This window comes from Lepisosteus oculatus, chromosome 7 (assembly GCF_040954835.1).
Source record: "Lepisosteus oculatus isolate fLepOcu1 chromosome 7, fLepOcu1.hap2, whole genome shotgun sequence".
Taxonomy (NCBI): domain Eukaryota; kingdom Metazoa; phylum Chordata; class Actinopteri; order Semionotiformes; family Lepisosteidae; genus Lepisosteus; species Lepisosteus oculatus.
In genome coordinates, this window is record NC_090702.1 from 48,922,147 (window position 1) to 48,947,504 (window position 25,358).

The following is a 25,358-nucleotide window of genomic DNA, read 5'->3' on the forward strand; positions in this document are numbered from 1 at the left end:
AAACGATTATCCATGGATCAATTAACTACTAACTACCGAACGGATCTGATGGGCCTAATAACCTCCTCTCCTACGTACCTGCTGCTCATGCTGTTTCACATCTCTTGGTCTCGTACAGCAGGGACCCAGGTCCATTTCTGCTCATGGTGAGCAGCCTGACGTCTCAGAGTGGCAGAACCACTTTGTGGGCTCACGATGGCCTGGATCCCCCTGTCTGTGCTCAGGCTGAGGGGGCATTTGGGGTGGAGGGAGATGGTTGAACCACTGGCACCGTAAGTGTTGTCCTGGTTTCCCAGACTGCAAAAGTAAACCCCCTTGTTAAACGAGTTACAAACGCATTGCTCCCCTTGAATTTTTTTTTCCTGGAAGCACCCCCTCCTCCTCCTCCTCCAAGGAATGACAGGTTTTTAAGCCTCCCTCCCCCCCTGACTGACTATCAATTAACAGGGCTCGTCTTTGCTCTGGTGTTTCACAGCCCAAGATCTCCTCTAACTGATAAGGAAGGCTGTGGCACTCTTGTGCTGCTCAGAAACACAGCTCATCACGGCACAGCGCTGTGTGGGTTTAGCCGAATAACATGAGTTATTCAGCGCTTATCCATAGCAAAGGCCACTGGGCGGGTCTCTCTATAATTTCGGATTTGGAAGTACTGGAGGGGGGAGGGTCCGTGGGTAGAATCACTGCCTTGCTGAGCTGGGGTCCTGGGTTCAATCCTTGGGGTGCTGTCTGTGCGGAGTTTGCGTGTTCTCCCCTCGTTTATGTGGGTCTCCTCCACGTGCTCCGGTTTCTCCCCACAGTCCCAACGCATGCTGGTAGGTGAGCTGGCTTCTGGGAAAACTGGCCCTGGTGTGGGTGTGGGTGTGTTTTGGCCTGTGTCTGTGTGAGCCCTGTGATGGACTGGCGTCCCATCCAGGGTGTACCCTCCCTTGTGCCTGTTGTTTACCAGGTTAGGCTCTGACGCCTCCTGTGGCTCTGTACTGGATAAAACAGTTAGAGAATGGATGGGTGAAATAACAAATGTATTCCTGCTTTATGCAGAAGGTAAGTGTGTGTCAGTGTGTTTTGTGTGGACAGTGCAAACCTCTGGTACAGTGCAGACTGGCCGCGCCTTCCCATGCCACCGGCTCAATTGCATGTTCAAAAATTACCAGCCGAAGTCCAGCAGAAATCACTGGCCGTGGCTGTATTGAGCCTCATCTGAAAGTCGTAACGGGCTGTAATAAAAACACAATAAACTTTGAAGCGTTTTCTGGCTGGAGATGAAGTGTTCTGAGCGCGGAGAGATTCCAGACGTGCCAGGGCGCTGAGGACAGCTCTCCCTCGCCTCCCCCCGCCTCCGAGCGCCCGGCTCCGGGGCTGCGCCGCACTTCAAAGCCCGCACCTGGCTGCACTCAGCTCCCGTCCCGCTAATTGCGTTTGCGCTCGGAATCGCGGCCGGTGGAATTTATTGGCCAATAAAGGGGCCGAAGACCACAGAACTAACTGACTGCGTTTTCGCTGTTCGCGGTGCGCAAAACCCTCTTGTCTGGGGCTTGCCGCGGGGTCTGTCTCGTAAGACCATAGGAAAAGAGAGGCTGTTCGGCACATCTAGGCCGTTTCGGACCGTCTCAGAGAGATTGGTCTCAGATCACAGCTGCAAACTCGCTGTTCCTGACCCCTGAAGTTCCTGCAGGTCGTACAAGACGAAACTCCCGCCATCATTACAGGATTTAGAATGCCATGGGACTGGGTGTATAATTAGTTCAATGAATGAAGAGCTGATGTGGAATAGATCAGAATCTTGAGGACCAGACAGGAGAAATCGAGCTGTAACTCGTACATTTCACGCTGCATGTTTTATAACCCTTGTTGGAGATGAACTAGATGTACATAGTTTTCCACCTGCTATATACAATCTGGGTGCAACAACAATTTGAGCCCAGTTTTATGAGATTTTACTTTATTTTATTTTGTGGGATGTTGATTATATTCTCTCCTAGTTGTGCTTATGTCCCTGTCTTCGTCCTCCTAAATAGTGGAAAATAAAAATAAAAGCAAATCCCAGGAAATCCTGTGCTTTTGAGCTCCATCACAGAACACACAAGACTTTTCACCTTAATACTGGTCACACGCACTGCACTGCCTGTATTGTGACCAAGAACTGCAGAATATTAGTGCAAATAGAACATTTGTAGCAAGTTAAAAATGCAAAATATTATTCAAATACAAAAACGAGCACAGATCGTGAAAAGTATTCATAAATTGACAAATATGTGACCGAACTGCAAAGCACATAGAACGAAATTCATTTCATGTCTTAATTCAAACTTGAAATTCTTCAGGTTTAAGATTCACAATCCTTTGCTTGGAAAACTGATACCCCTAAATGTAAAATGATAAAGGAGGGGGTATCTTTCCTTATTTCGTTAACTCCAACATTTCTAATCATACAATCCGATATAGACCTTCTTGTAATGCCATCCCATTTTACAGACTAGAGATGTGAACACTTTTTCGGGGGGCTATTTTAAGAGAGTCTTCCTCTGTGTTGCGGTGTAAAAAAGGGTCTTTCTGCAATTTTCTTGTGTCATGTAAAGGGTGAAACAGACGTGGCCGGACCATTTCTGAAGGACTTCGGCGTCTCAACGCAGAGCGCGTGCCTGCCTGTTCTTCGTTACCGTGAGCACACCCGTCATTCCCATCCGCCACCGCGGTGAGGCGACTCCGGAGGGCTCGCGCAGCCGGGCGAGCCACAGCCGCCGCCCCCCCCCGTCAGCGCATGAACTCCGGGATTAAAGGAGAAACTTGGACGGCGATGAGACGCGCACAGAGTGGAGCTCTGCATTGCAACGCACCCTTCATTAAAGCACAACAACAACAAAAATGAGGACAAGAAACGACACATCCCGCTGTAGACGAAGGGGGAAAGAAATGTTGACCCCAACCACAACATTGAAACTATTGTGTTGCTGATCCTTAGCAGTAGCAGTGAACACAACTGTCGCCAGGTACGTTTTTTTTTTCACTGATGTTTGTGGCGAATGTTGTCTCCCACCCATGCCACACGAGGCATTTTCACCCCTGAAAAGCGATCCAGCCTGTTGCCTACATGTTCTACAAATGGTTCGAGACAACAGCCAGTCAAACATGAGAGCTGAACGGCACAGACACGGCTCCGGTCCCTTGATTTAAGAGCAGAGATTCTGACTTGTAATACAGGAACAGACAGGTCCCTGTTGCAGATCTAGTTGCTTATATGTCTTCAGGGAGCATAGTCAATCCAGGGCTGGGCAGACACACAGACCAAACTAATCAATTATGTCCACAAAATAAAGGAAACAAAACTTCTACTGGAATAGTTCAGAATGTGCAGTTAACATTTTCTAGCATTATGAATAGGGACCATTTACCCATCCATTAATTATCAGAAACCCACTTATTCCTGGTTGGGTCACAGCGACCCTCAAACTTTTTAAACAGCCGTGACTGTTGAGCCAATGTATTTATCCTTCTTTTTCAGTAACCTTGTTTCCCCAGAGCAGTTTTTAATTGATGATAGCTAAATATGTTAAGGTCTTTAGATATTGATGATTTAAAGGCTGCCAGTTAACCCTGCTGGACCACAGCTGAAGACCTCTGCTACACAGGGCTAGAGTGAGCTAAACCTAACTGAGGCAGCAGAGGAAACCCTCACAGATTCAGGGTGCACATGCAGACTCTACACAGAAGGCACTTAGTTAACAGCCATACCACCATGCCTCCCCTAAGAAATCAGAGGTAACCAATAACTCCATGTCACAATTGAAGTCCCTCCTCCTTAAGGGCGCTCCGGCTCTTTCACTTCGGACCTGATTTTGTGCATCTGCCCCTTGTTCCAGCCTCCTTCCCGTCCCCCTTAAAAGCCAGACACTCAGTCAGTTCGGGGCTTTGCACTGATTCCCGTATCATGCGAGCCCGGGACTTGCAATCGCCTGGCTCCGTTATGTTTTTAAGTTTATGTTCCTGTTCCCCCTGCCGGTTCCGACCCGGTTCCTGTTTTTAACCTGTCTTTTCTCGGATGGACCGCCCGGTTTTGGACTTTGCCCGTTATTTGGATTCCCTGTCTGGATTACTACTGGGTTGTTTGCCTCGGCCACACCTCCCCCGAACACCAGAGCACCAAGGACACGCCCCCCTGTCTTAATTCCCGTCTCCTGCATGAATTTTTCCCCCAGTGTTTCCTCACTCCACCCCGGATTGTGTCGTCCACATAGGGTCTGGAAAGAACTGTTCCCTTACACTCCAATCCAAAGAGCACCCCACCTACAAAGCACCTACACAAAGAACTCCAGAGACAAACTGAAACGGTTCTCAAGCAAGCTGATGACTGATCTGACTCGATAAACAAAGAAGACATCAGATGGCATTCTCCAACATCCTTCAGCATGAAAACAAACCACAGGCCACGCCTTTAAGCAAATCAAACAACAGCAGCCTCACTAAAATGGGACTTTGGAAAACAAAATTAAGATGCATGTTTTTTATGTAACACTTGAAAAATGATCTTCCAAAACCCAATATTTTCTCCTGGAACAAAATTGATGAAAAGTGAGAAGGCTGTTCATTGTTATATAACCGTGGTGATATAGATGAATGTCTGGCATCCAGTGCATGACTATAATCTCCCTCTCTCACGGATGCTCTCCCCACAAAGGCTTTTCATGACTTTGACATCCTGGATCAAAGGCTCTGATGTTTTTTGTTTGCTCGCCTTCTTTAATATATTTGACAGCAGTCTACCTGTGACAGGGAGGGCTGTGTTTGATCCTAGACTGGAATGCCAGATTAGCTGTGCATCCCTGAGTCTGGGGAAACAAGTTTGCAAAGGATCAGGGAATTAATAGGATCCTCTCTTCCACAGTCTCTTAAACCATGAGCTGGATAGCAGTCCTGTTTGTCCTCTTGTCTTGGGAAAGACCATTCCTTAAAATATGACTCCACGTTCTTCTTCCTGAACAATAAGGAGATTTGATGATGTTCTTGATGGCCAAATGTACATCTCAAGGGAAAAAAATAATGAAAAAGTAAAAGGACCATTGGTGGTGAAAGAGTCAGATATCTTTGATTGTCTAACATGGTCTGCTCACTGCAAAAATGTGAAAACTATCAATACTTTGTGTTCTGCTTTTGCCCAAAGTCACTTAGATTTTTACCTGTCTATGCAGCTGGTCATTTTACTGAATCAATATGAGTAAAATGATTCAGTTTGAATGTGCCGGAGTACCTACCCTAGAGGGGACAAACTGGCACACAGACACCACAGCTGTCACATTGGCACAGAGCGGACAAACTGGCACACAGCTGACACACTGGCACAGGGCACACAGGACTGACACACTGGCACAGGGCAGACAGCAGGCACACAGCTGACACACTGGCGCAGGGCTGACAGAACTGACACACTGGCACACAGGACTGACACACTGGCACACAGGACTGACACACTGGCACAGGACTGACACACTGGCACACAGGACTGACACACTGGCACAGGGCTGACAGCAGGCACACAGCTGACACACTGGCGCAGGGCTGACAGAACTGACACACTGGCACAGGACTGACACACTGACACAGATCTGACAGCAGGCACACAGCTTACAGCTGACACACTAGCACAGAGCTGACACACTGGCACACAGACAACACAGCTGTCACATTGGCACAGAGCAGACACACTGGCACACAAATGACACACTGGCACAGGGCTGACAGAGCTGACACACTGGCACAGGACTGACACAATGGCACACAGGACTGACACACTGACACAGGGCTGACAGCTGACACACTGGCACATAGCTGACAGCTAACACACTATCACACAGCTGACACACTGGCACACAGCTAACACACTGGCACAGGGCTGACAGAGCTAACACACTGGCACAGGACTGACACACTGACACAGGGCTGACAGAGCTGACACACTGGACTACAGATGGTGAAGGATGATTTGATTGTGGAACATGTACATATGAAATGTACTAAATTTTGTTTCAGTGCTCAAGATTGCATTGTTTGGATTAGTTTTTCTTTGTATGGTACTTATGTTGCACTTCCTGCTTTATCATGCTCGTCTCATAGTTATTTAATTAATTTAGTCTTTTTTGTATTTGTGTACAAAGTACGTACGTGGTTTCATGTAATCTTTTTTGTGCTTGCACATTATAAATTGTACGTTTCCCCAGTTAGTGGCGACTGTTAAGCAAATAAATAATAATAATAAGAAGGAAAATAATAAGAAAACCTCCCTTTTTATCCTTTAATGTTTAATTGTGTTTTGCTCTTAGTTTGATTAGTTCAGTTTGCTGTGCAATTCATTTTCCCTATCTCTTTTAAGAATCCCTTACAAATACTGTATTTTTACTGTTCGTTCTGAGAGAAGTTTATCTTATCTTTGCTTGTGCTGCTGTTTGTGTGTCTTTGGCTGTCTTATGCCACTGTATGGTTGAATTAGTCAGACTGTTCTCTGATTTCATGGGGAAATCACTGGTGATTCTATAGAACAACTTGAATGTGCGGTATCTTACATCCATCTGTAGAAGTCGAGTGCTTTGGACGCTCAGGGAAGCTGTGCAGGCTCAGCGCGGTTTGACTAAAACCTCAATAAAGAGATTGTGTTTGTTTTTTTTTTCCCTGGACAGTTTTCCGGATGGACCAGTTCTGCGTATAATGAGCTTTTCCACCCTGCAGATACAAAGTGCTTCAACATGCGGGTGAAAGGAACTCTGTCTAATTAGTCCCAATTATCGTGCCTGCAAATTACAGACGTCTAAAATCAGTGACCTTCTCTGCAGACTAAACTTTGCTTGAACCCGCTGTCTCTTCCAAGTGCCGCAGTCAGTGGTTTTCCCTGCACACATCCTCACACGGCGCACGGATCGCAGAGCAGCGCACTGGAGGGCCGTCTGGCTGAGGCTTTACATCACCATGACCCCCAGGGGATGGACAAGCTCCCCGTCTGCCCTGGTCTTCTTCGTCAGCACCGGAGAGAAAGGGAAACAGAGGAGGGGGGTAGTGGGAGAGGGTGCGCCGGTCAGCTCCAGGGAGAGGCAGTGTGCTGGAAAGATTGTTCGGGGCGCTCCGAGAGCCTCCTCAGGCTCTGCATGGACAGGCGCTCGCCGTGAGCCGAGCCTGGGTCCGGGTGACCGCTGGCGGTGAATCTGGAGATGTGGGAATGCGTGGAACCAATGGCAAAAAAACGGAGCCCGAAGTCGAACTGCACAGCAGCCGTTGAGTGCAAAATCGAGGCAAGAAGGGCGCTATCAGGCCCCCGAGAGGGGTAGAGGGGTTTCGTATCAGGATAGTTCACCTTGGCTGACCTGAGCTAGTTAGCAAGTCGTGTGCACTACTCTCCATTACACAAAAATAACTTGGAAAAACAACACAACCCCCCCCCCCCCCCCCGTCCTCATGCTTCAGGTTTTGCAGATTTTGCAAGTGGAGACAAGGGAAGTGGACAGCAGGATTCTCGCTGCAGGATTCCCACTCAACAGCAAGATTCCCGCTGTTGCTCGCCTAGCTAACCGAGAACTCCCTGGGAACACTGGTTAGTTCAAATAAATCAGCAGAGAGTGCAGTAAATGCAATCTGTTGACTTTAAAAAAGAGCCATTCACCTCTTTAGGGGCGTTTGTAATCTTGGAAGACGGCCGCCGTGGCACTTGTAATACGGTCAGGCAAGACTCAGCTACTGAAGCCGCAAATGTGGCGCGAAACTCCATCATTGTTGATGTACAGTACAACTAAAGAGCTGTTCTCACTCCTGTGCACCTGCGGTACATGAAGAATATTCGAAAAAGCTTTCCTAAAGGTTTCGTTAATGTCATCAGCCAGAGTAGCTGCAGTCTCGTCTGTGCATCTTTGCGTTAGTGGAGATAGAAGGACAAAAGAACATGTCTCTGTGTCTAGGATGAAAGTCCATCTTCGTGTGAGTTTCTTTTTCTTCTGAAAAGGTCCCCAAACACTGTAGAATTGACATCAGAAATGACATTTTCTCTGGGTTTCTCTGGGGAAAGTTTCCTGCGCCTCAACAGGGCTCATCAGTAAAGTGTGTCAGGCAGAGAGAGAGATTTAAGCAGAGGGACGTGAGGGAGATATAAGGAGTTGGGCTGCAGCATGAGAAAATATTAGTTTCGTCCCTTCATTGCCTTTTGACGTGACAGAGTGACTTGGGGTTGTGAATCCCCAGCTTGAATTCATATTAAATTCACTGTCTAGTTTCATTGGGATTTTAAAATGAGACTCTATGTGGGGCACTACACGTCAAATATATTACAAGTCAACCCTCAGTGGATCTGTACTAAAAAGTTCTCGCAGAGGTGTTTTTAATTAGCAACAGTGCTATCATGTGCTACTTTATAATTAAAATGATTAACAGTGCATTTCTTTGTCCGTTCTTAACTCTGTTTTTCTTGTGTGGACATCACTCTATCCTGTGGTGGTCAATAATGCCCTATTAGCAAATAACACTGCTTGTAAAGAGAATTAATTCTCCTGCCTTGTAAGAAAAATGTCTCATTCATTACGAAGGGACAGCTAGGTAACGAGCCTCCCATTTAAAAATGTGATTTTAATTTACTCGCAGGAATGAGAGCCTGCTCTACTCTTTTTCAATTGCTAATAGTCTGAAGTGATGAAGAGATTATGTTGCTGCAGCACTGGTGAGGATAGCTCAGAAAAAAAAAAAGTTTGCAAAGAAGTCTGTGTTCAGTAACCTTACCGCCCCTGTGAAGAAAAGGTGATAACAAAAGCTAAACCCTCGACAAAGAAGACTGATTCACAGAGGGCTTGAATGCAGGAGAGACACTCTCATGAGAGAGAACATAGCCACTCTCCCTGTCAGGAGACTTTGCTGTGGGCCTTGGGCCTACTGGGTATACTGACAAAGCTGAAGCAGTTGCTAGGTGACAGGAGCTTCAGTATAAGGTTTAATTGCTTCATTAATTAAGAAAAGCATTCTGATGGTAGAAGGAATTGGATTTCTAGTGGAACGGTGTTCATGATTTAGATTTCTTTTTTCAAACTGGCCTGACCACCGACTATCACGGCAATCAAGTTTAACTGACACTACCTGGCATTGTCTTCTACTGTACAATTTAGGAACTGTGGTGGACCAGACCTTAAAAACCTGTGTTCAAGCAGTAAGCAGTGTGCACTATACCAGGAATGGACAAATTATGTCCTTGTGAGACATCAAATCTTCTGGTAGCATGGTAGCGTCTTGGTCAATGTGGTCTTTCACTGATCTAATTTCTCTCTTCGTTAGAAGAGAGTAATTTCTGTCAGGTCTTAAGCCTTACCTGCATTTTGAAAGCAATTGATAACCTGTCACTAATCTGACCCTGAAGGATCTGGTTTGTTCATCCCCTGCTCTGTGGGTGGCAACCGCTGTGTGTGTCCTCGGCAGGAATTAAAACGAAGACTTCTTTGTATGAGCGCTTAGGAATTTAGGAAAAGTTACAGATGAGATCAGCCGACCCTGGAGAACTGGTTACTGATGACATACAGGTCAGAAACTCTTCTCTTGCTGCATGTGAGTGATGTCAGCGATTCAGATTGCAGTGCGTGGCAAAGTGTTTTATTCTGAATACAGCCCTTTATTGGAATGATGCACCTCTGATTTTGAGTCCTAAATGCAACAGCAAATAGAAGCAAACTTCTTTTCCTGCTCCTAGTTTCCTTCCTGAGCTTCTAGTACTTGTTTCCCTTGTTGCTTTCGGAATGCGTAAGAAAATAGAAGCACAGTTGAAATGTCAGCTTTCTGCATGTCTAATTCCTCTCTTTGATTGACTTTGAAGGCTGCCCCTCCCACGTGCTACACAACCGGTGCGTGATGTTGTTCATCCTGAGACTTTTTGCTGAGTGATTTTGGGGTGACAGGTTCTTGTTTCCCTTCTGCTGGAGTCTCAGTGTGACCCTCCTAGATGGGTCAGAGAGAATGCAACACAGCCAGTTAGGAATCGGCTACTTGAAAGCCCATTCAAAGCACAAAAAGCCACAGTTCAGATGAGAAAGAAATGCGAGGGTTTGGGAAATCAGCTAATGTCAGCTACTGTACCATGGTGTCCCTCTGTTGTGGAGGAGAGCAACCTACATTTCTGGACACTGCTGGTGAACTGCTGAGTTTTGAAAATAACCAATACATTTGCATAAAATGAGTTCTTAGTGGACTTATGGAGTGAGGCAAGCCAGTTTTAGGGAGTGTGGTAGTTTCAGCTGATCTCCAACTAGAGGTCAGTAGGGCCCCTGTTGTCTGTTCATGGGTTCACATGTGTTACATCGATTGTTTAATGGAATAACTGGTGAAGGGCCACATGAGGTAACCATGGGGTTAATTTAGACTAGTTCAGACTCACGGGGGGCGGCCGGTGCTGAGTTGGTTTAGATCAGTGGTTCCCAGTTGTGCTCCTAGTGACCCACCCACCTGCAGGTGTTCATTCCATCCACCTTATCAGATAAACAAAGCCTTACCTGATTGAAGAAGTGGCTGCAATTTAATACTCGCATTGTGTCTCTAGTCACAAGTTTGTGATTTTATTTCATCTGCAAAATACAACGGTTAAAGGTGCTACATGTTGAAGAGCTGGGAACAAACAGTTCAAATGGATCTTCGTCTTCTTCTTATGTCAATGAAGGGTCTGATTGTGTCACTGAGGGCTCAGCTAGAAAAAAAACAACAGTACCAGGACCAGGATTGGAGACCACAGATATAGAGCCAGTCTTTGTTTACTGGGAGCAGAAGATCTGGCCTAATAAAGACTCCTGTGCACAATATCCTTGGTGTTCATATTCTCAGGTCTCACAAGCCACCTGATTAGAGGGAGAGCTGGAGCAGGGAGCAAATAAATGCTTTGATTAATTGGCTGACTAGACTGAAGGAAAGGGTTTCTCCTGAAAAGAGCTCTTTTCGCATTCCAGCTGCCCGTAGGAGCACACATGCTCTCCTATAAACAGCTCCATTTCCACCCCTGGGAGTGAACTTTTTTCTATCCCATCAAGAAGCCTCGGACTCTTGGCAGATATTGTTAAAAATCCTGAAACGCAGGCACACTAGTGGAATTTAGAAGATCATGTGGTTTAGCACATCTTCCTGAAATGTAAATAATGGCTGTTTGCTGGAGGAGCTCTTTCCTCATTGGGGTCTGTTTGAGTTTGCAGAGGCAATCCCCAGATTGATGACATGAGATTCACACAACAGCAGAGCTTAATGATAATCATCTTCTCTCTCTTATTCCCGAGACAGTTTTTCTTGGAGGGTTGCAAAAAAGGGCACGCGACGCAGCAATGCCGTTATTAAATTGCAGGATGTCTAAACCTTTCCTCTGGCTCCCAGATGAACTTGTCTTGATTAGGCTGTCATCTGTGAGATTTCGTTTAAGGAATATTTTCATGCAATTAAAACACGCATTCAGCTTTTCTGCAGCTCTTCGTCACTGATTGCAGGGACACACAGCATGCCGTCTTGCATATTGCTTACCGTGTTGTGAACTGTGAACAGGGCTATTGTAAACGGTAACATTGCACATTTAAGCCATTTCTAAAACCCATCCTCCGAGCCTGGCAGGAGATGCTAAAGCACTGGTATTTAAGAATATGAGAAAGGTCACAGAGAGGAGCCCATTCTGTCCATCTATCTTGCTTAGGATTTAGCAGCTAATTCACGGAGGATCTCATACAGCTGTTTCTTGACAGCAGTCAAGGTACTGGTTCTCTCAGCTTGACTGGAGAGCTAAGAATTAATTAATGTATATATTATGCATCTTTATTTATTTCAGCTCCCGTTTGATTGAATTGGTGCAATAATTCCTCCCATCTCTACTGGCTGTGTGTGGAGTGGAGTGGGTGGAGAAAGTAGCTTCCCTTCTATGTGCAAAACACTTTGGGCTGAAAAGTGCCCTATCAATTCTCACAGCACTGGGGCCCTGGGTTCAGTTCCTGGGGTGCTATCTACCTAGAGTTTGTATGTTCTCCCCGTGTTTGTGTGGGTTTCCTCCAGGTGCTCCAGTTTCCTTCCACAGTCCGGGGACATGCTGGTAGTTGAATTGGCTTCTGGGAGAATTGGCCCTAGTGTGTGTGCCCTGAGATGGACTGGCGTCCCATTCAGTGTATACATTTGTACCTATTGCGTGACAGGATAGACTCTGGCTTCCGTGCAACCCTGAATTGGATGAAGTGGTTAGAAAGTGGGTGGACAGAACTACTGCTGCCAGCAGTGCTTAACGTGTAGCCGGATTGAGTATAGCTGTAATCAGATTTCTGGATCACAAGGAGTTGATGATGAAGTCAGGTCCGAGGCACACTCTAATGTGGTGTGTTCACACAGATGGGTTCCTTCAATAGACGTCACTCTGGATTGTGATACAGCATACTCTGTGGGTGGATGCCAGGCCAGTGAAGCAATTCTAACAATATTGAAGGTAGAAATTGTGGCGTTAGGTTACATGTTTCTTTAAGATTTGAACAGGATGTCGCTAGTGTCCAAGTGAAGCATTGGGCTCCATACAGCATGCATACAAACAATACAGTACAACTGCAATATTTAAACAAATGCCCTATAAACAGCTCTTCTGTAGTGACCCTGTGTTAGAGATGTAAAAGTCAGTTTTCTGCCTGGACGCCTGTAGAAAGCTCAGGTCTTCACCTGACTCAGGAAGCCAGCTGGCCTGACCCCACTACACTCATCTGTGCTCGGTTTTCCGCCTGACGTCTGCTTGACCAAATATCATCTCAGTGCCGGTGCTGCTCGTTTTAATGGGGTAGAGGCCTAAGCACTGGAGTACACAACAGGTAAGGCTGTGTTAGTCACAGGAGTGTGCTGAACATGCTGCTGTCCTGGGGTAGCTGGAAGGCGGTGATCTTTCAGCGGCTGTTTGGGTGTTTTGGATCCAGTGCTATGGGGCTGGGGGAGATTAGATCGCTGGCAGTGCCGCCTCACCAGGTGCTGACAGACCCCCATGATCAGACATGCCAAGATGCCCTCCCTGATGCAGGCTGATGTGGGCACCATGCCCTGTGGGGGTGGAGGACACTCATGTTCTGATTAGGATCATTTGAAGCCAGACTAAACCTGACAATGCTGTGTGCGCTCTTTCTGCACCCAGAGAGGGCTGCTGAAATATGTGTGGCACCTACCTTTTGCTTCACTTGCTGCATGGCATTTGGTAACATCCAGCTGTTGGGGTTGTACAGCACCCTGCAGGTGTTACTTCTGTGTTGAATGGTCTCTAAATTTTAATAATGATATTCATCTTAGAACTGATTTCATTTGATAGCTTGCAAAGGTTATGACTGAAGCAAGATGCACCCTGGGCTTGTACAGATAAAAGCACAGCACAGGCTTTTATGAGATGAGCTTCTTGTTAATGCCCTTAAGAATCTAGCCCCCCAGCTGCTGAGAGAGGACAGAGACTTCCCAGTGTCCCAGATTGCCTGCAGGGGAGAGGACAGACTATTGCCCAGAGCAGAGCAGTACTGAGCCCTGTTGCTGTGCCTTGTGGGCAGGGAAGCACACATGCATGAGTTCTAAAGACATCAGCAGTCAGCCCAGCTCTGCAACAGGGCCCAGGTGAAAACATTCTTCAAATGCAGCTGGTTCCTTACTCTCGGCTTATCATTTGTTGCCCAGACAAAGATCGGGGAAAACTCCACGTGTCTTTATTGATTTAATTGATTGGCAGATGGGCAGCTCCAACTAATAACCTTTGGAAGGTGATCAATAGAAATGTTAGCCGCGCTTATTTAATCTTTGTAATCTATGCAAACGGCACGCGCACATTCTCACCGAGCTGCGGTGCACACAGCCCACAGCAATGTGCTTCTCACTCTCCATACGCATCAGAACCTAAGCTGTTAACCCAACTACTCCAACTAGCTCTACCAGACTGTGCAGTGATGTTTGTCCAGACATCCACTGGAAACAGAACTGCAATCCCAGTTTCTCAGACCAGTTATTTCATTTTGGTAACAAAATAAATTCATTGATGGTATATAAAAATAAAAATGTACAAAAGGAAGCACAAAACTGTGAACTTTGTCGAAGTACTGCAAGTCGCCATGTTGTTGCAAAGCCCTGGTCACACCACGGGAGCGAGCAAGAGATCGCACCAATTGTGATGTGATGTGGCCCTTCCTGCTCACTAGTCCCTGTAATGACTGATGTCATGTGATGTACAAGCGAATAAGTACAGGTTGTGCAGCAGATACTTCACCGCAGAAATCTTCCAACGTGATCTGCATGCGGATTTAACAAGTAAGTAGTATTTGTGGGGAAAACTGTCTCAGGCTCGAGAGCGGTATTTCTATTGGATTAAAAGGGCCATATTCACAAACCTGCTTGTTTACAGTGCAACAGGGCTGCTTCGGACATTTTGTTGCTTCGTTCTGAATTGCAGGACATGGAAATGTTGCCTATTTTGTGATGTAAATTGGAGGTTTTACATGTTACTGTGCACATTTTACTGTTATATCGGTTAGAAATGCACTCGTCAGTGCTGATTCTTTCTCACCCCCAAATGTGAAAATAGCGCTGCAGGTCCCCTTTAAGAAACCGGGCTGTACTTACCTGACTGGGAGGAACCCACTGCTTTTCAAGAAATTCCAATTCAGGGAAAAAAGAGCACAGGATCAGCGGTTAGCGACCCTTGTAGGGGAGGAAAGCGACAGATTTGTGATGGCCTGGTGTCCCATCTACAGTGAGCACAGGATGGGCTGCAGGCTGTCGTGGGTGGATGGATGAGGAAATAGGCAAAAGATAGTTAAGAAAACGGCTGGGGTACGAGCCGAAGACATATTTTTACACAAAGGACAACCCAGCATGTCGTTGAAGCTGATAACATGACTTCCTTTGGGACGATATCCTCAGATCAAGAAGTGATTAACAACCAAATGAGCTAAATGAGCATGGCTGCGTCCTCTCTTGTTTGAAGCGTTTCTATAATGCTTCCCTGCTAACTGTGAGTCCTGGGGGCTGATTTGAGTGTGTTGGAACGACAGATAATTGATCCTCTTCTTGCAGAACCTTGTCAGTCCTGGTCAGCTGGGGGATGCCAGCAGCAGTTTCCGTGGCAACCCAAGCTGCTGCCTTCTGGGAAGAAAGACGAGTGACACAAACCTCTCTTCTGTGAGAAGCTGGCCGTGTTTCAGGGAGGAGGAGAGGAGGAACAGAGGTTAGGAGGTGGGGGAGTTGCAGCGGGAGGGGATTAGGAGATACCTGCTATGGGGGCATTCTCTCCGTGTTTGAACTCCATGACTCAAGGGTTAAGAATGAGTGAGAAGACATTAAAGAATTCCTCCGACTGTAGGTCACACAGCCTCTCACTTTAACCCTTTCTCCTCTTTGACTGCAGTGTTTCATCCATCTCCGGGAGATTTGCAGAAAAGCAAGGAAACAGACGGGAGCAGCAAACTGTGAATGCAAATCAGAGATACCAGGGAACTGATCACAGCTGTGGAATCAGTATCTGGGTAAGCAATGGGATAAAGCCAACGTGTGGGTTAAAATGTAAAGAATATAACAAAACTAGCAAAACCAAAAGCATTCTCACTGGGAAGAAAAGTCAGAGTCCTGACCTGTGGTCCAAGGTGTTAAATGCCTTGAAAGGCCAATGCAATTCCCTGTTGGACCTCTTGTGCACACAGAACCCAAGACGGTTCCATCACAGCTACTCTTGATCTGTCCTGTCTTGTTTTCCCCTGGAGACAAAGGAAGAAGGCTCAGTTTCCAACTTAAATACTTTTAATGGACAGCTAAATAAACATTTTTTACCCATCTCCACACGGCCTCTTTGTGCTGCTAAATTTATATTGCTCCTGAACTGTCACTCTCACGAAACAATGCCTATAGTTGGATCCAATAAGATTTTGTTTTCTCATATAAAGACTGATTAACCAGTAAGAATGCCTTTACTACAGTCATCACATTTTAAGCAATTGGATGGATCAAAGACCACAGTAGAAGACCCAAAGGCTAGCTGGTTGGTTTAACTTCCTTATTATATTCTTATTTATAAGAAAGTCTTTGTTTGAAAAGTTACCCTGCAAAGCATTCTGTAGTTTGTAGAGAAGTGTTAAACGTGTCCACATGATTAGACAGTAATAACTACTAATAATAGATAACAATCGAGTTTTATTTGGGATTTTCCAGATATTTAAACTGCTGTATTATGCACACAAAGTAGTGGGGGAAAGCAGCCCAGATAAATGACCAGGAGAAAACAAGAGTTCAATTCAATGCTTGGCTGAAGGCGTGAAGCAATAGGTCTTGAAGTGAATTTGGACAGTGAGCTCCATAGATATGGGCTGAACATCAGAAGGCTCTGTGCCCTGCAGTGTGGAGCCTGGTCATCTGCAGAGTGACCTGAATCAGCTCATCTCAGATCAGAAGTGGGCAGGCATGAAGGCAGTAGGGTTTCAGGTGGCAGGAAATAAGATCTCATTCCAGACAGGAGCCTAATCTAAGGAATTCTGATTGAGTGAGCACCTGCCCCTTTCCTGTCCTCTAATTAAACTCCCAGTGTGTCTGTGGATGTCTGTCTACAGGCATTCACTCTGCCTGATTGATTGTCCGGAGAATTTTAGGAATGCGAGTTCACAGTGGGCCAGTTACTAAATCTCCTAGGAACCTGAGGTCAATATCCTCATATTAATAGGGCAGATGAGAGTTTTCTTTGTGGTGGCACAGAATGTCTGGTCTTGACATAGTCCCTGTTTGAAGGAGGACCTGAACACCATCTGTCCCCTGTCTGAAAATGATCTCTCAAAATTTAAATTTATAGCTTGATGTGACTTTGAAAGATGGCTGTAAAAGTCTGTTTAATTGTTCATTTAATCAGAGAGTTGAGCTCTAATTTCCTTTTATTTGTTATTTAAATGAAAAGTATGTTTATACAGTGTACATATAGTATAGGATTGAAACAGCAATAACGCCATAAGCTTGCAGCCCAGCCTGAGTACCAGCATGGTAGCCATTTCTGTACCAGGTCACCACGCAGCCTGACAACAGCTTCAAAAGGGTGTGATCGAGATGAGGATTACGAGTAGGCTGCATTTTATAGCCTGTCCTCTGGATTTGGCCGAGACACCATGTGGAAGCATCCCCTGCACTTGTGAAAAGCTTTGTGGTATCATCGTCTCCCCATGGCTTGAGGCAAGCCTGCAGGGCCTGTCGACGTGGCCTGTGGGAAACTGGCAGCGCTCCCTCGTGCAGCATCCAAGGAGTGTCCGCCTATGTGTGCTGGGGAGTGCTTGGCCAAGATTAAAAGTTAAACCTTCCTCGCCCAGTAATCCTTTGAAGATGCAGTCAATCTCCTAAATAAATAAATATTGACTCTGGAGTCCGTAGACAAACAATAACAAAGCAGCAGGGTTGCATAGCCAAGGGGCCGAGCTGTGGCTGTAAGGGACAGGAGCTGTTAACCACGGGCCTGCGGCACTGCCTCCTATTGAGAAAACGCTTCCCAGGGCACGAGCCGCAGTGAGCTGAGGATGATGAGACACAGCACTGGCTCTGGGTTTCCTGCGGAGTGCAGAGTGCTGGCTGTTAGGGGCTGGAGAGCAGGCAGAGTCTGGCACTTGACCTCCACCTTGACCGAGAGCAGCTCCACACCCGAGCCCCAAGTGAAACGCACACACACATCCCCCTCGCCTCCTCATGGCCAGAATCCCCCCAGTGTCCGCCAGATGTCCAGCAGAGAGAGGAAAGACCCTCCCCCTCTCTCCCCGTCACCCTTCTCCCTCTTTGACCATGTGGTTTTCATTTTCTTTCATCTTTCGAAACCTCTGGCTCTATTTCTGTCTTCTGCTCTGGTGCACTCCTCTTCTCTGCCTTCGCCACTCTCTCTGCTTTCATCTGTCTGTGATCCCCCCCCCCACCAGCACGCCAAGCCTCTTAGAGCTCTTCTGTTCCTGTCACAGAGCCCCTCTCGCCCCCCCTCCTCTCCTTGTTTTTGTTCTCCTCTCTCTCCCCCTGCCCGAGACAGGTCGGGGGATTGCGTGCGATCGAGAGAGGTATAGTCTTTCACAGGCCCGCCCAGGAGCGAGGCGAGAGGAGAGGAGGGAGTGGGAAGGGGGGGAGAATCCTTTTCCAAACACCATCTTTTTAATGCTCCTATTTCACCAATCCACTGCCAGGCTAAAAGATAAAGGAAAGGAAAAGAAGAAGACGAAGCAGTCATGGTAAAATACCAGTCAGGTGAGGACTTAAATGTTGACTTAAGGATGTAGACCGTTTAAGGAAAGTATGATGGCTCACCAAGATACCATCCATCTCCCAAGAGTAGCCCCGGTCCATACCGCTGGTGTCACTTTTGTCAGGTCCCACCCCATCCTGCACAACTCCCATTCCGAATCTCACCCCCTGCAGCCGACATTCACAAAATTCCCGGGAATGAGAAGCCAGTCCCCCAGGGGTCTCCTGGCTCCAAGATACAGTATCTCAACTATCCCAGGAGCTCGAGAACAAAAGGCCAAGAATATGGCCAGACTGATCCAAGGACAAGGCAACACAAAACTCTCTTTAGAACAAACGGTGCTGAGAGTCTTCCCAAGCTGCCAGATCGGTGCGTCTCTCCCCATCGACATCCCACAGAAGCTTCCCTAAGTGCCGGATTTAAACACTGCATGACCCGCAGAAACATCCACCAGCTGTGCTTCTGAACTGACCAGCGATTGTTTGATGTACAATGTAAGAGACAGAAGGGTCTCCTTTCTCTTACAACACATAAATTAACTGACAAACAGTGATAAGATGAGTCTGGGGTCTGCAGTTGTGCTACCCAGACTTCCAAATCTGGAGCCACTGTGATCAGGTCCAAAAGGCACTAAATCACACATCCGACACAACAGTCCTCAGGACAACAGGCAGCCGGGAGAAACGTGGAGGAAGATTGACTCTCACTAGGCCTTTCAAATGGTTCTGGTACAGATAGAGGTGTGTGAGTGAGGAGGCCATCAGATGATTCACACACACAGAGGCTTCATGAAGGAAGGTCCTGAAATACTGCATGTATCTGCTGTGCAATGGGGATTCTGGTGCAAATGGCCGCCCGGTGTTAAACTGTGCTTTTAAAAATGAAAGCCTACACCACGTCGGTCAAGCACTGTAATTAATGTCTTCGATTTATATACGATTTTTCACGCCACAGGATCCTAAGAAGCGCTTTAGATCTAAGAGGGAGCTCACTTCATTCACCACTGAAGCGCAGCCCCACCTGGTTAACACATGGCGGCCATTTGCACCAGTAGCCCCACTATGCAGCTGGTCAGGTGGAGAAGCGGGAAGTTGTTTCAGCAATCGCATTGTTTGGGGACTTTAAGGAGGCTTGGTCTTATAACCCCAGAGTGGGATCTAGCCAGGATGTTGGGGTTGACACCTCTGCTGTTGCTAACAGTAGCCGGGACCTTGTTTTGACACCTCATTGGAAGGACAGCAACGACGGCAGTGTCTCTCCTGCTAGCCACACCGGGGCAGCAGTTTGGAAACCGTGGTGCAGGAGACGGAGCACCACCTACTGGTGCACCAACCCAACTGACGGCAGCCGCCCAGTTTCCCTTCCTGCCTTGCGTAGCTTCTGAGATCTGAAGAAATCAGGATGGAATGGAGGAATGCTGAAACGTCTTTGAAACTGCAACAACATTGTAAAAAAAAAAAATCCAAACTTGTGCTGTACAAACTGCAGTTCCTATGATCTACCGGGGTGCACGTGCCCCCCTTTTCAACTCGAGAAATCAGGTCCCATTTGGATTCTTAAAGAGTTCTGTTCTCCACTGTGATCCCTACTGATAGCAAAATGGAGTTAAGAAAGCTCTTTCCAGTTTCTCTCCAAAATAAAGTTTTCCTTCCGTAAGCAGGGTGGGAAAAACGACACACAGTCTCTTTCTTTAAGTCTTGCTATGCTATGCCAGGAGAGGGGGGGCTCTGATTTTTACAGATATCAGGAGGAAACCTCCCACCTGGAAGGTCAGGGGGGTCCTGCCTTTTAATTGATCCCGGGGAGACTGCCCACCCCTGGACTGAAGCACATCAATCTTCACAGTGACTGTGACTGGCCGGGAGGCACGGGGCTGAATTTTACCGAGGCGAGATGGAGGAGGCATCAGAATCAGGGAACTTGAGGAGGAAGAGGCAGAGCTCGAGGAAGAAAGGCAGAGGATCCGTCCAGACTTAGCAAAGGACCAGCAGCACCAGAAACAGCTTCCAAGATGGAGGAAACAGAAGTACAACCGACATGAATCTGACAAGCTAGCACTTTCCAGACACCTCCTCTCCGCTCGTAGCTGCTTTTGACCACGAACCAGCTCTGACTGCAGGACCTGGCTGCCAGTCTGGAGAGAAGCACAGCAACCGCATCCTGTGTCGAAGGCTTCAGCGAGGTGCTTTCTCTTTTTTTATATGATGTTTAGTCTCCTTCTCCCCCCCCCCAAAAAAAATAAATAAAACGATGGCAGAAAAATAAAAAGGAAGGAGAGAGAGAGCCTTTTAATCACTGAGACACTGACCCAGAAAAAGTGGCACAGACACAAGTGAAAACCAGAGGAATGTTTTTTCCCCAGGAATCCGGCTGGAGGGAGTCGCGCCACGGCTTCAACTGCGTTTGTGTTCAGGAGGGGGGAAAAAAAAAGTCTTAAACAAAACCAAATTGAAGGATTTGTTAAAACCAGCGCTCCAAAGTCTGTAGGGGAGTCCAAGCTCTTAACCGCAGTCTCTCTGCTGTTTCCACACTCACTGCAGAGAAATGAGGCTCCAGGGAAAGCCAGCTGATGAATCTATCTATCTTTTAATTAGAAAGCAATTATAAATCACCAGCTGAGGCTGGGCTCAATCTACAGGGCTACTGCTAGGTGAACTCAGAAAACCCCTTCGTACTGCGCTGGAGGCTGACCTGTTAACCTATGTCATATTGTTTGATGGGGGTTACACTGGAACGATCAGAGTTTAGATCTAAAATTGGCTTAACTACTACCTGTAATAGCTTTGTGTCCTTCAGTGTTGCTGGCACGAGCAGCACTTGTGATCCAGCGTTTTTTCAGCACATGGAGCACTCAACCCGGCTTAGAGATGTCTGTGGAGCTGCAAAATGACGCCGTCTGATAAGCAGGATGTAAAGCAAGGAAATTGTACATCTGTGTTGGGAATGCTTGCATGCCAGTAAGATTTGCTTTTGGAACTGTTTTTTTTTTATTTTGCAAAACTAAACAAAGAGACTGCAGTGATCCATTAAATCAAAACAAAGGACATGTTTGGCTCATGTTTGAAGCTGTATTTGCATCCCCGCTCTCCACTTCCTGGTGAAAGCAGAGTAATGGGTTCATGCAGAAAACACAAACACACACTTTTTAACACAACCAACCAACGCACATGCAAGCCCCAGATCATTCACATACATGAGAGCTGCTGGACGATTGCTGTTTCGCACAATCAGATCTGGCTCGGACGCAATGCAGTCCAGAACAGCCAGCAGAACAGGTCCCCACACAACCTGTTGTGCATGCATGCAAAAACACACATGCAAAAACTCACAATAGTCCAGGCAATGGGAGGAACACACACACACACACTCTGCCTCCTCCCCCCCTCCATCCCGGCTCTCATTTTAAAGGCAAGCGTCTGTAATCAGAGCGCTGGGCTGGCAGTTCTTGTCCTCTGACTCTGTAGTGGTTTGACTGAAGTCCAGACATTCCAGAAACAATCAGAGCCCAGACAGCAGCAGCCAGTCAGCACGGAATTCCAGAATAGTAGCGCAGGGGCTAAAAATAGACCGTGGACAAGAAGGAGGGAGTGATGAAGGGGAATTTTCTGTGCACTCATTCACAGAGTTATCATAGCAGGGGGGCAAGGTAAAGCAAAGTGGAAAAGAACAAGACTATTGAGAACTGCAAGTCCATGAAACACATTGGACCTGAGAACCCACGTATTGATTCATATGAAGAGCGCTTGATCAGTTTTGCCTATCGTATAATGTGCTTTTTATAACACTTACTGTGTTTTTCCCCAGCGGCTGGAAAGTTCCTGTTTCATTTCTTCGCTCTCTGCCATGGAAAACGTACAGCTGCCTTTCTCAGTGCACAGCTTGGAAAGAACGCTACCCAAAGCCCATAATCCACAAATGGTAGGCCAGTTTTGCATCTCGGTAGTGTGCGATTGCCTGAGTACAGGGGACCTGGACTGACGTCCCGGCTAAGGCCTGCAGCAGCAGATTAGTGTGACAGAGCCCCTGGAGAGACTGGATCTGGCTCTCTTGAGTTAGTCACTGTGTTGTGTGTCTGGGTAGTGCAGCACAATTATCGTGCTGCTGTACTGCTTGAAGTAGGACGTCTGCTGGACCAGAAGAGGAGACAGCGATGGCTGTGCTCTCAGGTAAACTGCTGCAGCCTCCACTAGAAATGTAAAAAAATTCTAAAACAACTTAGTTTGGGTGAGGAACAAATAACCATGTCAATTAGCAATCTTTAATTCACATTCAACAATATTCAAAAGCCTGGCCCTTGCAATGTAATGTAACTTACGCACTATCTACCAATCTGAAGGGATGTAGTATCTAATGTGTTACTTTTACAAGTCAAATCTAATTAGTTAAGCACATTCCTAACAAAAATTATGAATGAGAGAAGGTTATTCATTAGAATTGTTTGGTTGCTTCTTTTTTAAGGATGTCATCCAGTTGTTTTTTGAAAGAAGCCGGGGTATCAGCTTCAACAACAAGGTTGCATAGCTTGTTCCACACTCCCACACCCCTTTGTGTAATGATGTGTTTCCTGTTTTTTCAAGGCGATGTAATTATATTACTTGTGCTTTCCACTTCTGTCCCCTGGTTTGCATTTCACTGTTTATTCTGTAGAAGTTTGTAAGTGTGACTTTCAATGCTTTTGAGGATTATGAATACTTTAATCAGGTCTCCTTGTAATCCTTTTTATTCAAGACTAAAATTCTGCCTAGGGCATGTCTTTAAGCCCAGGAATGTGTTTTGTTGCCCTTATCAGGAATGAGTCCAGAGCCGCAAAATGTTTTGGTAATGTGGTGATTGAGGTCTTATTATCGCCTTGCAGAATTTAAAACAGAATCCCCCTCATTTTAAATTCTGCGCTGGACAACTGGACATGTGAACCTATCACATTTTCTAATTGTAACAGAATCTAGATTATTGATATAAATTATATTATATATAAACAATAGTGGTTCTAATATAGATCCCTGGGGTACTCCACCAATTCAGTCCGTCCATGTTCTAACCCTTTCATCCGATTCAGTGTCACAGGGGGAGCCAGAGATTATCCTGGTAAAAACGGGAAGGCGGGATACACCCTGAATGGGAAGCCAGTCAATTGCAGGGCGCACACAGACAGACACAGACACTCACACCGGGATCACATTTTCCAGCAGCCAATTAATCTACCACTATGTTTTTGGACTGTGGAAGGAAACTGGAGAACCTGGAGAAAACCCATATGACCACAAAGACCATGCAAACTCCACACAGATAGCACTCCAGGTCCGGGACTGAATCCAGGGCCCCACCCAGCACTGAGAGGCAGCAATGCCAACAACTACACCTCCACCACTTCCATTACATCAAACTGGTCTTACCTTATGTGCTTTCTGTTAGGCACACACATGCATTACCTTGAATGGCCACTGACTGGACATTTTTTTTTATTTTTAAAAATCATCAAAAGCTTCTAAAAACTCTTAAAATCGTGTTACTTTCTAACAGGTCAGTTAAGCAAAAACTACTTTTTGAAAATCCATTTTGACCTTTCCCTTGAACCTTAGGGTCAGGTACTGTAGATAATTCTCTAGGTTAGTTCTAATAAAGTGTTTCCATAACTTTACATATTATAGAAGTAAGACCTAATCTATTAGTACTTGGTTTAGCTGTGTTGCCCAATGGATGAGTGTAACATTTGCTACCTAGCTTCAAGTACTTTCTGCTCATGCTAGTTAATCTATAACTTAGGCCTTGCTCAGCATGAGGAATGTTGTCTATTTCTTCCTTATTAAACAGTTGAGGAAAATACTAATTTAATACCAGCCATGTCCCTTTCGTTCTGTAAAAAGTCCCCTTTATTATCTACGAGACACTATACGTTTATTGTTTTGCTATTGTAATACTCTAAAAAGCTTTTAATTAGCCCCCCATTACAATATTTTTTTACATCCCTCTCTCTTGCAATCTATTGTATGCCTTTTCTTGAAGAGGACCTTTTTCCTTTTTAATCATTTTATGAAGTCTTTTCTTTCTCCCTTAATTGATTCCTTAAACCATTAGATCCACTGCTTTCTAGCCTTTGATTTACTGAGCTCCTGGGAAGAGTCCGTCATCCTTCCTCCTTAATCACATCACTGGCTCCTCTCGACACATTCGGAAGGCTAAAAGCCACTTGCGCTCCAGAACGCGGATCAGGCAGGATTTACTGGTAAGCTAAAACAGAATTGTGATTCAGCAGAAAGGAAGAGCGCCGAGTGGAAACAGCAGGGCCATGTGAAGTGAAATGACTAGATCCGCACAGCGGTGCTTGTAGCCCATCTTGGTAAGCTGTTTATGAGTAAGATAACGTGGACAAGGAGCTTCAAAGAGGGACAGTGGGGCCGGGGGGTGGGGGGAGAGACTGGGATTAAGGAAAACAAAGGGATTCCCAGCACTGTGCTGGGCATTTCTCCTGCTCCCACCTGCTGGGTGGTCAGTCCTCCCTAGGCGGGATACAGTGGCTATGGAGGAGTGACACCCTGCGACACCCTTCACCTCCCCAAGACTGGGAGAGGTGGAGTGCATTGCAGCACAACAATATCCCCGAACAGCAGGGTGGCTGAACTCACTTCCAAACACACGCACGTTCCTCGTCTCCTCCGCAGTCTATTTCTGTCCACGATGGCTTGATGACTCCTCAACATCTTTCTTCCCGGAATGTTTATAAACATGCCAAGCCCGCCAAGCGAGATCCGAGGTTCTGAAACAACGCATTCATTCCCCTCTCCTGCTTAAGCCAGCCTGCCTGATTGCTCAATGGAGCAGCCTGTTTAAACACACGCTTGTCACACCATTCTCAGCCTGTTTCCGAAGCAAATACAGGGGAGTAATAATCACTTAAAAACAGGATTACATTTTGAAATAGTCTGTTGGCACTGTGTAATATTGGCAAGGTCCGTGTGGTGCACTTCTTTTTAGCGGTTGACTAATTTATATCATGGGAATGCAAAATGCATTAAGTACAATAAAGCAAATTATAGAGGTGAGGTGAGAATCTTAATAATACAGAGTTAGAGAAAAGCAGTGAAGAGAGTGTGTTCTCTGTGGAGAGGCATTAGGGTTTTGGAAATGTTTGGGAGGTTACTTGTCCATGAAG

At 46.3% G+C, this 25,358-nt stretch overlaps 1 long non-coding RNA gene across 1 annotated transcript; it reads left to right on the forward strand.

Moving 5' to 3' along the window:
* Positions 1-2,697: 2,697 nt before the first annotated feature.
* LOC107077981 (uncharacterized) lies at positions 2,698-22,900 on the forward strand. Its single transcript, XR_001478955.2, has 4 exons — positions 2,698-2,987; positions 15,037-15,187; positions 15,368-15,485; positions 22,013-22,900. It is a non-coding gene; the product is annotated as an uncharacterized lncRNA (long non-coding RNA).
* The last annotated feature ends 2,458 nt before the right edge of the window (positions 22,901-25,358 follow it).